Source organism: Miscanthus floridulus, chromosome 8 (assembly GCF_019320115.1).
Source record: "Miscanthus floridulus cultivar M001 chromosome 8, ASM1932011v1, whole genome shotgun sequence".
NCBI classification, from domain to species: Eukaryota; Viridiplantae; Streptophyta; class Magnoliopsida; order Poales; family Poaceae; genus Miscanthus; species Miscanthus floridulus.
In genome coordinates this window covers 68,260,893-68,277,021 of record NC_089587.1, presented here as the reverse complement: position 1 = coordinate 68,277,021, position 16,129 = coordinate 68,260,893, and the positions used below count along the sequence as shown (strand labels likewise).

The 16,129-nt window shown below is 52.0% G+C and overlaps 1 long non-coding RNA gene across 2 annotated transcripts; it reads left to right on the top strand.

The window, feature by feature from the left end:
- Window positions 1-260: 260 nt before the first annotated feature.
- LOC136476619 (uncharacterized) lies at window positions 261-15,521 on the top strand. Of its 2 annotated transcripts, none has more exons than XR_010763668.1 (4): window positions 261-516; window positions 5,306-5,744; window positions 5,818-6,064; window positions 14,896-15,521. It is a non-coding gene; the product is annotated as an uncharacterized lncRNA (long non-coding RNA). The 2 variants fall into 2 exon arrangements; XR_010763667.1 differs by having other exon boundaries at window positions 14,863-15,521.
- Window positions 15,522-16,129: the final 608 nt, after the last annotated feature.

Here is a 16,129-nt window from a genome sequence, read left to right as displayed (position 1 = left end):
GAATATCTCTCAGGAACCAGAAACGGGGAAGGGGAAGGGGAGGCGGGGATCGTGAGGAAGACGACGATGGGATGGGAGTGCGGGAAGGCGCGGCTTGGAACGCAGACTATGGCATTAGATTTATTATTAAGCCTGTGGAAGCATTAACCGGGATTAAGGCCCGATCCACGCCACCGGGCCGGCCCGTGTGTAAACTCAGCCCAATACCAGCCGGCCCAAAGTTTTTAGGTCCGGGCGTGGAACAGGGAACGCGTCTCTCTCTGGTGCGTGCGCCCGTGCGGGGCGCCGCCGCCTGCCCCTCGCCTCTCACGCCAGCAATGGCCTTGCTTCGTTCGCTCCGTCCCTCTCGCATCCCCTCCCGGCCTCCCGACATCATCTCTCTACCCTCCCTCGATTCATTCACGTCCCTGCTCCCTCCTGGCGGCGCATGCGCATCTAAAGAACGCCGTGCGCCGGTGAGGCAGCCGCGACGGCGGCCGGCCTCCCTCCTCTCCGTCTAAGAAGCAGCCGCAGCAGGTGCCCTACCTCACTGCTTATAGCAAATCGTTTGTTTCTCACTGCTTGTATTTTGAGCACATAGCGTTAAGTTAGGTGCACATGATTTGAGCAGCCGCCTATGTATGCTGCACTTGCACAAGAGAAGAAAAAAATTGTGGTTTGTATCTGCTCTGTACTGCTATGCTTGACAGTGAGGGAGAGCAACTTGTCGAGAGATACTATACTATAGACTAGAACATATACTATACTATAGACTTGCACAAGAGAAGGACAAAACAAAAAACGCTGACTAACAGTTGTATTGATCATCTCTCTCTCTCTCTTTTAAAAAGAAACACCCCGCGGGGGGGGGGGGGGGGGGGGGGGGGGGGGGGGGGGGGGGGGGGGGGGGGTTGTTAGCGCCCCGACCTCAATGATTTTCCATTGATTCCAGAGCTAAGCCGGTGGATGGAGGGTGCTCGAGGCACCAACAGTTACAGTTACAGGTCCACTAATAAAAAGATGGGGGGAATTGACCCCAGCATAAGAGGAGGAAATTACATTGCAGTCGGAACTCGACTCAGGCAAAGGGACCACTGCCTTGCAGGTGAACCAGATGAGTTGGAAGACGGCATTGCCACAGATTGGCGTCTTGACGGCAGGCGACGAGAAGCCGGGTCAAGCACGGCTGCAGCCCACGGAACACAACGTCGTGTCGGTGCTTCCAGATGTTCCAGCAGCAAAGAAGAAGCATTGTAGGGAGGAGTTCAGGAGAGGTGGTAACAGGAGGTACTACGTGCATCAACTAAGTGACTGGGGGGAAGGCCACTGCGCCCCAGCCAATGTAAGTTCCAGAAGCTCCTGGCCACATAACACTCAAAGCGGAGGTGGTTTGCGGATTCAGAGGTTGATTGGCACAACTCACAGATGTCATTGTCCAGCACATGCCTCGGCAGCAGGATGGCCTTACACTGGATCCGGTCTTGCAGGAGGAGCCAGCCGAAGAATTTCACCTGAGGGGTTGCATGGTTGCACCACACGAATTTGAATAGGTCGCTTGCTTCTCCGGTTGTTCTAGATGCACGGTAAATCTGCGCCGTGTCAAGTTTTCCTGGGACGGATTCAAAGCAGCAGCTTCGCTCGTCTTGCCGATCAGACAGATGGATTGTAGCCACAAGTGACTGGACTATCTCCAATTCCATCGCTGCAGCTCTGGACATTCTCGGAACAAAGCTGGCGGTCAGGTCCTCCTGTTGCTACGTCCTTCACGGATAGATGACGTTTGGTGGCATGGCTGTAGAGTGCGGCAAAAGAGGTTGAAAGAGGTTCACTGCCAAGCCAATTGCCTTCCCAGAAGGAGGTGTCTGCACCGTTCCCAATCAAAACCTTCGTGATACTCCTGTATGCCAGCAGGAGTTCAACAATGGAGTCCCAGTGACTGCCCGCTTCAGTGTTAACCAAGTCGGCAAGGCTTGCATTCTGTTGCACCCACTTGGACCAACTCGATTCCCCAGGCTGATACAATCTGTGAATCAACTTAAGCAGGAGGCAGGCATTCTGAGTTGCGAGATGTTTCACACCTAGCCTGCCCTCCTCTTTCGTTTTCTGAGCTGTCTCCCAGGCCACCAGGCAGTTTGCTCCTGAAGCTTTTTCCGAGCCTTTCAAGAGGAATGCCCGACGCTTGCTGTCTATTTGCTCAATCACCCCAACCAGCAGCGGCAATGCTTGCATGATGTATGTCGCCAACCCATCCAACACTGAATTGACGAGAATCAAATGGCCTGCGTGATTCAGCAGCACCCCTTGCCAACCTGATAGCCAACGGTCCACCTTGGCAATGAGCAGGGCAAAAGCGGCGATATTCAGTTTAGTGTTGGAAAGTGGCAGACCAAGGTAGACCTGTGGGAAGCTCGCTAGCTGGCAGCCAAGTATATTTGCAATTCGGGTCACCTTCTGTGGCTGCACGTTCATAGGAACCAACGTGCTCTTCGTGAAGTTGATTTTGAGTTCGGTTGCCATTGTGAAACTGTCCAGGAGCACTTTCAGTCTTCTTATGTCAGGGATCTCAGCCTGAACTAATAGTAGTGTGTCGTCCGCATATTGAAGTATGGGGCAGGGACCGTCAGTGATGGGGTGTCTGAATCTGCCATCCTTTTTGATATATTTCTGCGGAACCTCAGCCACTAGTAGGAATAGGTATGGGGAGAGGGCATCTCCTTGCCGCAGTCCCCGTTTGCACCGAATCCATGGCCCTGGAGAGCTGTTCAGCATAATCGCAGAGTGTGAGGAGCTCAGTAATTTCTCCATCCAACCTGCACCAAAGGGGCGGGAACCCTCTTACTTGCAGGATATCTAGAAGGCTTTTCCAGTTTGCAAAGTGAGTTTCAGGACAACAGAAGTGAGTTTCAGGACAACAGTGGGGGTTTTTCTCATATGGCAGCATTGCACTAATTCCGTGGCACAGGCGAGGGTAAGGCTTGCCACTGACACCCTTCACCAGACCCTGCACCGAGCGGGAGCTCTCTGCACTGGGTACGCCCTTTAGACAAAATTCTCAGAGATTGATCTGCCCTTCAGGAAGCCGGTCCGATCAACATCTATCAACTTTCCAATCTGTTGCTGGAGTCTTGAGGTTAGGACTTTGGTGAGGATCTTGACTGGGCAGTTTTGGAGTGAAACAGGCCTGAAATCCTTCTGAGAAGTAGCCCCTGGGAATTTGGGCAGCAGGACAATGTGTGCTCTATTGATTCTTGCAGTGTCCACTGTCCCTGAGTGAAAGTTCTGGAGGAAATTCATAATGCTTGCTGCCGTTGTGGTCCAAGTAGCTCGGTACCCATGCAGGGCCGAACCCATCTGGACTAGGTGCACTGTTGATGTTCATCCCTCTCAGCTCTGACCATGCTTCCTCCTGACTGAATGCAGCAGTTAGTTGATCCTCCTGCACCTGATCACTGTCCTCATAGAGTGCTGACAGATTAAAACCCCAGCTGGTATGGTCCCTGGCGCCCAAGATAGTGGTGTAGTATGCAGTGAGAGCATCACTCTTGTCACAATGAGCGGTTAAAGCATCCTCACCAATGGTCACAGTGGCAATCTTGTTGCTGTGCCGGCGGACAGTGGCCCTGGTATGGAAGTAGCTGGTGTTGGCATCACTTTCTTTGATGAATCGGCATTTCCCTCGCTGCTTCCAGAATGCTGCGCGCTGTTTGATGATAGTCTGCAGTTTTTCCTGACACAAACTACGGAGGCGGCGCTCCCCAGCATTGAGGAGCCTGTATTCTTCAAATAGGTCAATCAGCAGAATAATGAATTTGCAATTGTTGTAAAATTCAGGGGGGGGGGGGGGGGGGGTAGCGATTGCGCCAAGTACAAACCTTTGACGCCATGCGGACTGCTTTTACCTGAGCCACCAGGGAGGCTGTAGCATCTGGAGAGACCCGAGCCATAGACCAAGCCGGCAAGACAGAAGAGATGTAGGAGGGGAGATGAAGCCAGGCACGTTTGAAGCGGAAAATCTTGGATTTTGGGATGGAGGTGGGGATAGAGATGACTAAGGGACGTGGTCAGAGGTGCCTCCAATGGCTGAAGACAGGCTGGTATCAGGGTATAAGGAGCTGAAGGAGATGTTGATCAGGGCCCGAAGTGGGGTCACGTATCATCTTTCTGCAGATGGAGAAAATCAAATAGAGATATCACACAGAGAAGAGAAGTAAAAAGCATGCAAGTGACTACGAGCTAGGTCCACTATTGATACGATCGCGCGTTTGTTGCTCCAAGTATATTGCCGGTCAAGAAGTGGAAGTTCTATGAGGCCCAAGGAGTTTATGGAGCTGTTGAACTTATCTGAGTTGGTGGAGGAGACAGAAGGGGTGTTCTTTTCGGATGGGGTTCTGGTAAGATTGAAATTGCCCACAAGGATCCAAGGGCCTGTGATGCTGTCAGACAAAGACTGAAGCTTATCTAGGAAATCATCAGTGGCACTATGATCAGCCGGCCCATACACGTTCGTGATGGTGAGCGAGTGCTCAGAGTAGGTGGAGCGCAGGGAAGTTGTGAGAGGGTATCATCGGTGGAGAACGGTAGTGCAGCAAAAAGAGTCGTTCCAGGCGGTGAGAATTCCCCCTCCACCGCCGCCCCCCCACCCCCCCCCCCCCCCCCCCCCCCCCCCCCCACCCCGGAGCCGTCAGACAGGGACTTCCTGGAAGGAGGCAAGAGTGGAGGGAATGAAGGAGCGCAGGAGCCGGTTATCCAGAGAGCTCAATTTCGTTTCTTGGAGACAGACACGATGAGGCGTCCCTGGAGATGTAATCTCTGACGATATCAAGTTTATCAGATTTGCCTAACCCGCTGACATTCCAGGACACGAACTTGTAAGCAAGGCAACTTTGATTCATGGATGAAACACGATTACAACAGGCTCCTTGCTGGGCCTAGCAGCAGAGGGAGCGATTAGGGTGATACAGATAACAAAGCTAGGTGCTGAAACTGAAACTAAGATAACTGAATGCCTGAACATGACTACAACAACATGAAAGTAGAACACCATAGACGAGGGACGGGGTTGCCTTGCGCTGGTCGGGGAGGTCTGTCCGATCCTCAGCCGACAGCAAAGTATTGCTCTGGTTGATCATCTCCTGATGTGTACATTCTCTGAACATCAGTTTGCAATTTTGCATGTATGCTGAACAGATCTTATAGTAACTATTTTGTTTTATTGAGCTGCATACTCATATTTTGTTAGTGGCTGATCATGTTATCTGTCCTTGTGTTAATTTATATTTTATAATAAACTAAATTATGCATTTGAATCTCTATATCTCTAATCCAGAGCCAAGGTTCCGGCAGACCCGGTATCCACGTCATCCGATAACCCGTGAGCCGTTGGATCGAGCGAACTCACAATATGGGCCATCCGATTGCGGATTGCGGATCGGTTCGGGTTTCACCCATTACGCCACCAGCACGGGCGTTCGAGAATCATCAGGAAACCGCACGTCCGTTTCGCCGGCTCCGTCTCCGTCCTGCCGCGCCTGAGCCCCCCACACGCGCCGGGGTGGCCGGAGCCATCATGCCCGCGCCCCTCTCGTCCACGCCGGGGTGACCGAGGCCGCTGGCCTGGCACGTGTGGGCTACACCGTCGCCTGTTAGGAGCCACCTCGGGCCTGGCACGTGCAGGCTCCACCGTCAGCCAGCCAGGCGCGTGCGGGAGCTTTCACCGCTGCCAGGCGCATAGCAGACGCGCGGGCACCGCTGTCACCGCGAAGAAGGTCTGGACTCGGTCCTGGTTGCTGTCGTTTCGATATGAACAAGAACACCCACCATGTTTCGTTGAAATGCCAGGAGGAGAGAGCCGCGCACGGCGCAGGTGCGACGCAACGGCGAAGCGGCGCGCCGATGGGTTTGCTGTGCCCATCCTGCCGGGCCCAAGCCTTCTTCTGACAGAAGCGAGATGGCAAGCGCGAAGCCAGAGCTGAGACCGAAGCCGGCGGCTGGAGGCGATATGTCGCCCTTCAGGAGAAGCGCAGCTGCTGCAGCGGTGGGCGGCGGTGGCTTCGTCTTCCTCTGCGCCTTCACTAGACACACGGAGGTTTGTGCTTCCTCCACGTCTCTGAAAAGAGCCCAGTTCTCGGTTCCCGGCAATCTCTCTGTCTCTGATGATACACGATTAACGGACTGCATCCACAAAGGTTCCTCCATTGCTCATGCTGGTTCATGTGCTACATGTCCATAGTCTACACTCTATCTGACAGCAAACCAAGTAGCTATACTACAATAGTACAGAGGTACTTCGAATCTCCAAGACATCGCCTCTAAAGTACATTGATATTCTTTGCAACAGCTATATACAAAGTCCATTATATTAGATTGGCTGGAAATAATTAAAGACGGAAAGCAATCAATGATTGCTGTATCTTCTTGTGGCCTTCTCCAAATAAGCTTGCAGAGCTCCTAGAAGAAAAAAAAAATCAAGGATAGAGTGAATCGGCTGAGTTCATCTTATTTCCCTTTTTATTGCCTATGCAAACATCATGCCATCACATTTTATAGTTAGAATATTTGTTTGTTTCCACCGCTGCATCATTTATCCGGCGTTAACGCAGTGCCCACTGTGTGTCTGTGAAAATGCCAAACCTCTGAAACTTACAGACATACAGGTATGGACATTTTCTTGCCTTTTGGTACATGACATCTTTATCTGTTCAAGTATGCTTCCTATAGATATTTGACATTGCTACGTCAGTTCACCAAAGTGAAAAATCATGTGCCTCTGTATACTCTTAATCTAAGAGAATTTTGATCAACTCACTATATGATGAGCACTGCTCCATCGCACCTGCATGTATAAATTTGTGTACAGATGGAGTTCTTATGCCAAGGTGTGCTCATGCAAAACCATTCCTTCATTGATCTATCCATTACTCTGACAGCTCTGTTCCTCGCTTCTCTTCTATACAAAAGCACTCCATATTGAGGAAGGGACTCCATCTGACAATTTTACCTGGTAGTTAGTGTGCAAGATGGCTGCTTTTATGATAAGTTACTACCTACTAGCAGTGAATTATGTATAGATGTTCCTGAAAATAGATCATGTAACTAGATGTGTAGCTAAAGAATAGCTTGTGCTACAAATGCTCTGAATAAAGCCATCTTTGCATGCCCAAAATTGCAGTCTTCATGTTAGACCTCGGATATATCTTATTTCTATCGTTCTACCCTATATTCTTATGTTGAAATATGCTTTCAGAAAATCTACAATTACTCCTTCATGCTTTTTCCAGCATCCAGATACAATCATATATCCTATTGCTAAAATATATTTATCAAACTACAAGAACTATAGCTGGATAGCATAAAAGACTATTTTCAGCTTCTCTCGAAGATGTTCAATATAAGTGACCTACAATTTTGACTTTTAAGTATGCTGAAGGTCTTCTAAGCATAATGATGATGCCATATTCCCTATTTGTTTAAGTCAACCTTGCAAAAACTATAGAATCATATATGTTCATTAGTTAGCTTGTGTCACACATATATATCTGTGAACCTCAGAATCTAGCACCTCTTCCTTCTACATAGGAGTGACCCCCCTTCAGCAGGTACAAGGTCCATGTAAATTCGATCATTTATAAGTTCTTAGGGCACCCGCAATGGTTAGAGCTATTTACTAGCTCTAAGCCAACTTCTTCAATAATGCTAACTTTTAGCACATAGCTTTTAACATGGATAGCCCCACATGACACTCTCATATAACATTAAAATGTGTGTAAGAGCTTAGCTCTTGATTAAGAGCTATCTTTTCTCTCTCTTCTATTAAAATATGAGAAAAATGCTTAGAGCTAGCTTAAAAGCCAATTGTTGGAGCTGCCCTTAGCTATTCCGATTGCTCAAGCTAAAAGTATGCTAACTAAGTAGGACCTACGAAGTGACATCAAGCTGGAAACATTATCATATTGCAGTGTTGCTGCATATTTTTAGCAAATCACTATATCAACAGGTACATATATATTTAGTTACCTGCTGCTCCTGATCCCTTCATCCCAAAGGAGTATAACTCTAGGTTTAAATTGAGTCAAATTTTCTTAATATTGACCAAGTTTATATAAAATTGTATCAACATTTATGTCTCCATATAAAATTATATTATATATATAAGTAATCCGATGATACCTGTTCGGTATAATAATTCATAAATATTACCACTTTTCTTTTCTTCTTCTTTTTTTACGGTGGTTTTAACCTACGTGGCGCCACATCAGTCATGAGAGAGATAAAATGAACTACATTGATAGTCCAAGGGTCAAATGGACTTTACCAAAAAGTTATGAAAATATATTTTGCTAAACATTATCCACGTATTTTTTCCTAGAGAATTTATACAATAAAAAATCCTAAGATATCATTTAATATTGCAAAATTCATGCAAAATTTGTTTTAGCTCAGAAAAATATGATGATTTATCAGTACAATCGGCAACATCCTCTAATGTCCTTCCATGACGAACTACCTACTGGCTATTCTATTACAATCCTTAGCCTATAGACAATCACCGAATTCTACAGTAGCCAAATCCCCAAATTATGCATCATTGCTTCATAAAAAAGAAGCAACCAACAGGTCGGGGCAACAAAAATGCATGACCAAACTGGATCAAAATGGTATGCTGTCATGTGGGGCCAGCACGTATACCAGGCGCCGGCGGGCCCGCGACGTGCGGCGCGCCACAGAGCGCGCGGCCAGAGCAGCAGCCGCAGCAGGAGGAAGCCACCACGAGTGGCTGAGAGGAAGATTTGATTAGTTTCCTTTGTTTACTTCCTTAAGTTTAGGAGAGGTTATTTCCCTATTTTTAGAATTGGTTGTTGCCAAGTTTGTTGGCCGGTTGGCCTATTAAGTGTAATCCCGTGAACAATTGAAGGGGGAAGATTATTATCGCCTAAATCCATCTCTCTCTCAACTACCCTAAGCCTACGGCGGAGGAGTAAACCTCGCCGGAGAAGACGGACCGTGGCTACGAACTCCGTAGCCAGGGGCCAGCTACCCTAGGACCTGAGGTCCTTGACAACCTGGTATCACGGTCACGTCGATCCTCTTCACCGTCAACCGCCGCGCCTTCAGCCACACCACCAGCCGCCGCAACCCGCACCCCACCACCAGCCGCCGCCGCCATCGCTGCATCTTCACCCTCGTCGTCCGTCGCATCCTGCCCAGGCACCATGGGGGATGACCTCAAAGCCTCCCTCGAGGCGCTCACCAAGTCCGTCGCCCTGATGCAAAAATCGATCGAGGCTAACGCCAAGGCGATCGCCGACCTCTCCATCGCTGGTTCGTCCGCGTCCGGTGCGCGACCGGGATCCGGGGGCGAGCACCATCAAGACCGACCGCCCAAGCACTGGCGGCCCGAGTTTCCCCACTACGACGGCAAGAGTGACCCACTGATCTTCCTCAACCGGTGCGAGTCTTTCTTCAGGCAGCAGCGGATCATGCAGGAAGAACGGGTGTGGATGGCATCCTACAACCTCCAGGACGCGGCGCAGCTGTGGTACATGCAACTCCAGGAGGACGAGGGGACGCCGTCGTGGCCGCGTTTCAAGGAGCTTCTCAACCTCCGCTTCGGGCCGCCGCTACGCTCGGCCCCCCTCTTCGAGCTCGCGTCCTGCCGGCGTACGGGCACGGTGGAGGAATATCAAGATCGCTTCCAAGCCCTCCTGCCCCGCGCGGGACACCTCGACGAAGCGCAGCGCGTGCAGTTGTTCACGGGCGGTCTCCTCCCCCCGCTCAGCCTCCAGGTGCAGAACCAAAATCCGCAGTCTTTGGCGGCGGCCATGAGCCTCGCGCGCCAGATGGAGCTCTTGGAGCAGTACTACGCCTCCGCGCCAAAGGCACCTGGCCGGGGAATGCTGCCGACGCCCGGATCACGCCCGTCCCCACAACTCGTGGCTAAGCCGGCGGCACCCACAGCGTCTGCCGAGGGCCGCCCGATCAAGCGCCTGAACCAAGCGGAACAAGATGAACGGCGCCACCTAGGGCTGTGCTTTAACTGTGATGAGAAGTACAGTCGCGGGCATAACAAGGTTTGCAAACGGTTGTTCTTTGTGGACAGCGTGGACGACGACGATGATGGCGGGGACGGCGAGGACACGCCGGACACGGAGTCGCCCGTGTTCTCCCTCCACGCCGTCGCGGGTGTGCCGACCAACACCGCGCTGCTGCTTCGCGTGGCTGTGGGCGCCGCCTCCCTCGTCGCCCTGATCGACACGGGGTCGACGCACAACTTCATCGGGGAGGCCGCCGCCCAGCGCACAGGGGCTGCCCATCCAGCCACGTCCGCGGCTCACCGCGACGGTCGCCAATGGCGAGAAGGTCGCCTGTCCGGGCGTTCTCCGCCGCGCGCCCATCTCCATCGACGGATTGGACTTCAGCGTCGACCTCTACGTCATGCCGCTCGCCGGGTATGACATGGTCCTCAGCACGCAGTGGATGACCACGCTGGAGCGCATCACCTGGGACGTTCCCTGCGCGGACCATGTCTTTCAACCTCCACGGGCGCGACGTCTGCTGGCGTGGGGTGGACTCGCCGTTCGGCGCGCGCGCCCACTCGGTCGACGCGAGCGGCTCCCTCCTCGACAATCTGCTGGCCACGTTCGCGGACGTCTTCGCCGAACCGACCGGGCTGCCTCCACCGCGCGGCCGCGACCACGCCATCGTCCTCAAGCCCGACGCGGCCCCCGTCGCGGTGCGGCCCTATCGTTACCCGGCGGCCCACAAGGACGAGTTGGAGCGGCAGTGCGCCGCCATGATCGCGCAGGGCATCGTCCGCCGCAGCGACTCGGCATTCTCATCGCCGGTCCTCCTCGTCAAGAAGGCGGATGGGTCGTGGCGGTTTTGCGTCGACTACAGAGCGCTCAATGCTCTCACCGTCAAGGACGCCTTCCCCATCCCCGTCGTCGACGAACTCCTGGACGAGCTTCACGGGGCGCGCTTCTTCACCAAGCTGGACTTGCGGTCCGGGTACCACCAGGTGCGGATGCGCCGGGAGGACATCCACAAGACCGCCTTTCGCACCCATGATGGCCTCTACGAGTTTCTGGTGATGCCGTTCGGCTTGTGCAACGCCCCGGCGACATTCCAGGCCTTGATGAACGACGTGCTGCGGCCGTTTCTTCGTCGGTTCGTTCTTGTCTTCTTTGATGACATTCTAATCTACAGCTCGACTTGGGCGGATCACCTGCGCCACCTCCGCGTCGTCCTCTCCGAGCTCCGCCGCCACCAACTCTTCGTCAAGCGCGCTAAGTGCGCCTTCGGCGCCACCTCCGTCGCCTACCTTGGCCACGTCATCTCGGAGGCGGGCGTCGCCATGGACCCGGCCAAGGTACAGGCCATCCACGACTGGCCGACACCGCGGTCGGCTAGGGCGGTGCGGGGTTTCCTCGGCTTGGCGGGGTACTATCGCAAATTCGTCCACAACTACGGCACCGTCGCTGCACCGCTAACGGCTCTACTCAAGAAGGACGGATTCTCCTGGTCCCTTGAGGCGGCCGCGGCTTTCGACGCCCTCAAGTCCGCGGTCACCTCGGCGCCGGTCCTCGCCATGCCCGACTTCACCAAGTCGTTCATCGTCGAGTGCGACGCATCCACGTACGGCTTCGGCGCGGTCTTGATCCAGGAGGGGCACCCGATCGCGTTCTTCAGCAGGCCCGTGGCGCCTCGCCATCGCTCGCTCGCGGCCTACGAGCGTGAGCTCATCGGCCTCGTCCACGCCGTCCGGCACTGGAGGCCGTATTTGTGGGGCCGTCGTTTCGTCGTCAAGACAGACCACTACAGCCTCAAATACCTACTCGACCAGAGGCTGGCGACGATCCCTCAGCACCATTGGGTTGGCAAGCTCTTGGGCTTCGACTTCTCGGTCGAATATAAGCCCGGGAATGCGAACGCGGTGGCCGATGCCCTCTCCCGCCGCGACACCGAGGAGACCGGGACCATCTTGGCGCTCTCGGGCCCCCGCTTCGACTTCATCACGCGCCTCCGCCAGGCCCAGCTCACCGACCCGGCCCTCGTCACGCTCCAGGACGATGTGCGCGCTGGGACACGCCAGGACCCATGGACCGTGGTCGACGGCATGGTTCAGTTCAGCGGGCGCCTCTACATCCCCCGACGTCCTCCCTCGTTCCCGAGATCGTGGCCGCGGTACACGAGGAGGGCCACGAGGGCGTCCATCGCACGCTCCACCGCCTGCGGCGTGATTTTCACTTCCCTAACATGAAGCAGGTTGTGCAGGATTTTGTGAGGGCTTGCGCCACTTGTCAGCGATACAAGTCGGAGCATTTGCACCCCGCAGGGCTGCTGCTGCCCCTGCCCGTGCCGCAAGGCGTGTGGACGGACATTGCCCTCGATTTCGTCGAAGCTCTCCCGCGCGTCAAGGGCAAGTCTGTCATCTTAACCGTGGTGGACAGGTTTAGCAAGTACTGCCATTTCATCCCTCTGGCGCACCCGTACTCCGCCGAGTCCGTCGCTCAGGCGTTCTTCACCGACATCGTCCGCCTGCACGGAGTTCCACAGTCGCTGGTGTCCGACCGCGACCCGATCTTCACGTCCACCTTCTGGCGTGAGCTGATGCGCTTGATGGGCACGAAGCTGCACATGTCCACTGCCTTTCACCCTCAGTCGGATGGGCAGTCCGAGGCGGCAAACAGGGTCATCATCATGTATCTCCGGTGCCTCACAGGAGATCGGCCGAGGCAGTGGCTCCGTTGGCTCCCATGGGCGGAGTTCGTCTTCAACACCGCCTACCAAAGTTCCCTCAAGGACACGCCGTTCAGGGTCGTCTACGGCCGGGACCCTCCCTCCATCCGGTCATATGAGCCGGGCGACACTCGCGTGGCGGCCGTCGCCAAGAGCATGGAGGAGCGGGCTGCTTTTCTCGAGGATGTCCGCTACCGTCTCGAGCAGGCGCAGGCGCTTCACAAGCGGCACTACGACAAGAACCACCGGGAGGTGTCCTACCAGGTGGGCGACTGGGCCCTTCTCCGCCTTCGCCATCGCACCCCGGCGTCCCTGCAGCAGCCGGTCACGGGCAAGCTGAAGCCCAAGTTCTATGGCCCCTACCGCGTCACGGAGGTGATCAACGACGTCGCGGTGCGCCTCGACCTACCGCCCCGCGCCCGCCTGCATGATGTCTTTCACGTCGGCGTACTCAAGAAGTTCAACGGCCCTCCCCCGCAAGCTATACCAGCGCTGCCACCGATCCACTACGGTGCCGTCGCTCCGGAACCCGAACGCGCAGTTCGGTACCGCCTCGCTCGCGGCGTTCGTCAAGTCCTGGTCCAGTGGAGGGGCCAGTCCGCCGCGTCAGCCACCTGGGAAGACGTCGAGCCGTTCACCGCCCGGTTTCCGGCATTTCAGCTCGAGGACGAGCTGAACCTCGAGGGGGGGAGAGATGTCATGTGGGGCCACACGTATACCAGGCGCCGGCGGGCCCGCGACGTGCGGCGCGCCACAGAGCGCGCGGCCAGAGCCGCAGCCGCGCAGGAGGAAGCCACCACGAGTGGCTGAGAGGAAGATTATTATCGCCTAAATCCACCTCTCTCTCTCTCTCAACTAACCTAAGCCTACGGCGGAGGAGTAAACCTCGCCGGAGAAGACGGACCGTGGCTACGAACTCCGTAGCCAGGGGCCAGCTACCCTAGGACCTGAGGTCCTTGACATATGCACTCCACGTAGGCGCGCAGCAATGCCGCGCGTTGCTTTCTAGTATGTTCTTATCCCGGAAACTTAGCTGTAACAATAATGTTTTTTTGCTAGTGGTGATTGGTGACTGCGTCCTCTGTGACCAATAATGTTATCTGTGCATGCTACTCTTAGATAGCTTGTGTTTTGGTTCAGATCAGTGATTGTGAAGTCAAATGGATACTTCTGCCAATTACAGAAGTCTCTAGATTTGTCACAAAAAAATTGCCGCTAATCATGTCTTCTTAAGTTGCCGCCTGCGTGCCGTTTGCATAACGCATTAAAGGTTTGTCGTTGTTAAATGGTAATTGCTCGGTGGTATATATGTTACACGTTCCATCCAGCGTTCCCAGTAGTATCAGGCCTTGCTTTGTGATCCCTGTGTGATTAGAGGCATTGACAAGTAGGGCTGTATGCTCCAGAGTCTAGATCCTTCTAATTTCCGTTTGAACCTGAACTTGCTGTAATTCTGTTGCTCTTAGATAATGAAATTCGGGTTGTGGAAAAAAAACAAATCACTTTTGTATTGTTTTTAGAAGCACTATTCTGTTATATACTTCTCTAAATGCTATTAACTCAGGATGGAGGTAGATACATCATACATCCACAGTAGATGAGCATTTAGTTGCACATGATAATAATTTAATGCATCTTTATTTTGTTTTTAATTTCTTTGCCATTGCCTTCTTAATTGTGATGATAAACTGCATGAGTCTGAATTAAATAATGAGCAATTGAATACACAAAACACTTTTGCCATTTGTGCCAGAAGAAAATGACATGACTAGAAGGATACACAATAAACTAGCTATTCGGGAGTACTTTGTTGGTGTAATTAGACAACAGAAAATATTTTGGGTACTTCCTCCATTCCAAATTGTACATCGTTTTGACTTTTTTAGATACATAATTTTTACAATGTGTCTAAGACAACCTATATTTAGGTGCTCATCTGAAGTCAGAAATTTCAATGGTTTTTTAGGGTTTTATGGTGACTGATTTTAGCAAATCCGAGCCGAAAACTGTTGCCAATTTGAACCGTACCGTACCTTCTATGCATGATTTCTGAGTTGTGGCCTTTATTTTTGCATGATAAAATGTTGCAAATATTTTAGCAACGCTATGGATATGCTGATGCAAGAGCTATTTATACCTCCATTTCAGTCATCTTACTGATGTTGGCCGGCATCCTTACAGTGGAGAGCGACTCCCCAGTCCTGCTTGCTGTGCTCCCATCACCGGCAAGAAGATGCTTCAGCTTGCGTAGATTGATGCACTCTGTGCAGGAGGCATCGATCTTGGTTTGCCGAAGCGTCTCCAGCAGCCAGAGTTCCCGGATCTGTTTGGGAAGACTGGAAACATCAGTGTTCCGGAGGCTCAAATATTTAAGCGTCTGTATGGTCTTGCAATTGCAGATGCTCTTCAGGTGGTGCTTCTTCAGGCCTTTGCATCCTTCGAGATCCAAGACATTCAGTCGATAGGTATTGCTGATGCTTTTCTCGCCAAGCTTGTCCTCTGATGCTTTTCTCGTGGAGGAAGGCACTCAGGTACTGCAGGCAGCTCTTGTAGTCATTGGACAGCTTGCCGTAACAGAGGACCATCACTCGGAAGTGAAGATCGTCTGTGTCGGAGGAGCTGGGAGTTATGAGGTTGAGGTCATGCTGTTCTTGCTTGCTCACACGGCCTTGACCTCGAGGAGCCACCTGAAGAGCATGGAGGAGCATCTCCATGCAGATGATAGTATTCTCATCTCCCTGGGCTAGGGCTAGTAGAGCATTTTGTATCTCCTCAAGTGACAACGATGTGTCTGACTTGAGGTACCCCGCAAGCAATCTGGTGATACATATATTATTCTTTTTCCATTTTGAACCACTTTTATATAGGTTCTTTATTATCCATCTCTTTTTGGACGAGGTTTCTCATATCTGATGCTGCTGGAGTATCCTTTGAGTATATGCCAAAGAGATGCCACTTAAAATTTAACCATTATTCAATAATGGGAACCTTAATATATTCATTCATTTTGTAGTGGTAGCTCCTCATTTTGATTGTGATATGTATCTAAAAGACCTAATAATCATATATGCATCATGGATTATCATTATCAACCATTGGATTCAGAATGATGGTCAGCGTAGATGACAATATTACATAACTGCTAGGCAGTACTAGGTACTATAGAAAAAGTTCTTTATATATAACATTTCAATTAACTGTGCTAATATAATAGCCGACAACAGTGCATTCCTATAGGTTAGTTTATTCATCTTGTATGCATTTGTTATCCACACAATGATTTATTGGTTTATACTTCAATGTTGAGGATTTCATCTTATCTATTCTCAAGATTGTTGCTTTATATATGAAGTAGTTCGTATATAAAGCACGTATGTTTCAGTTGATGGGTTATACTTTATACATGGTGTCATGG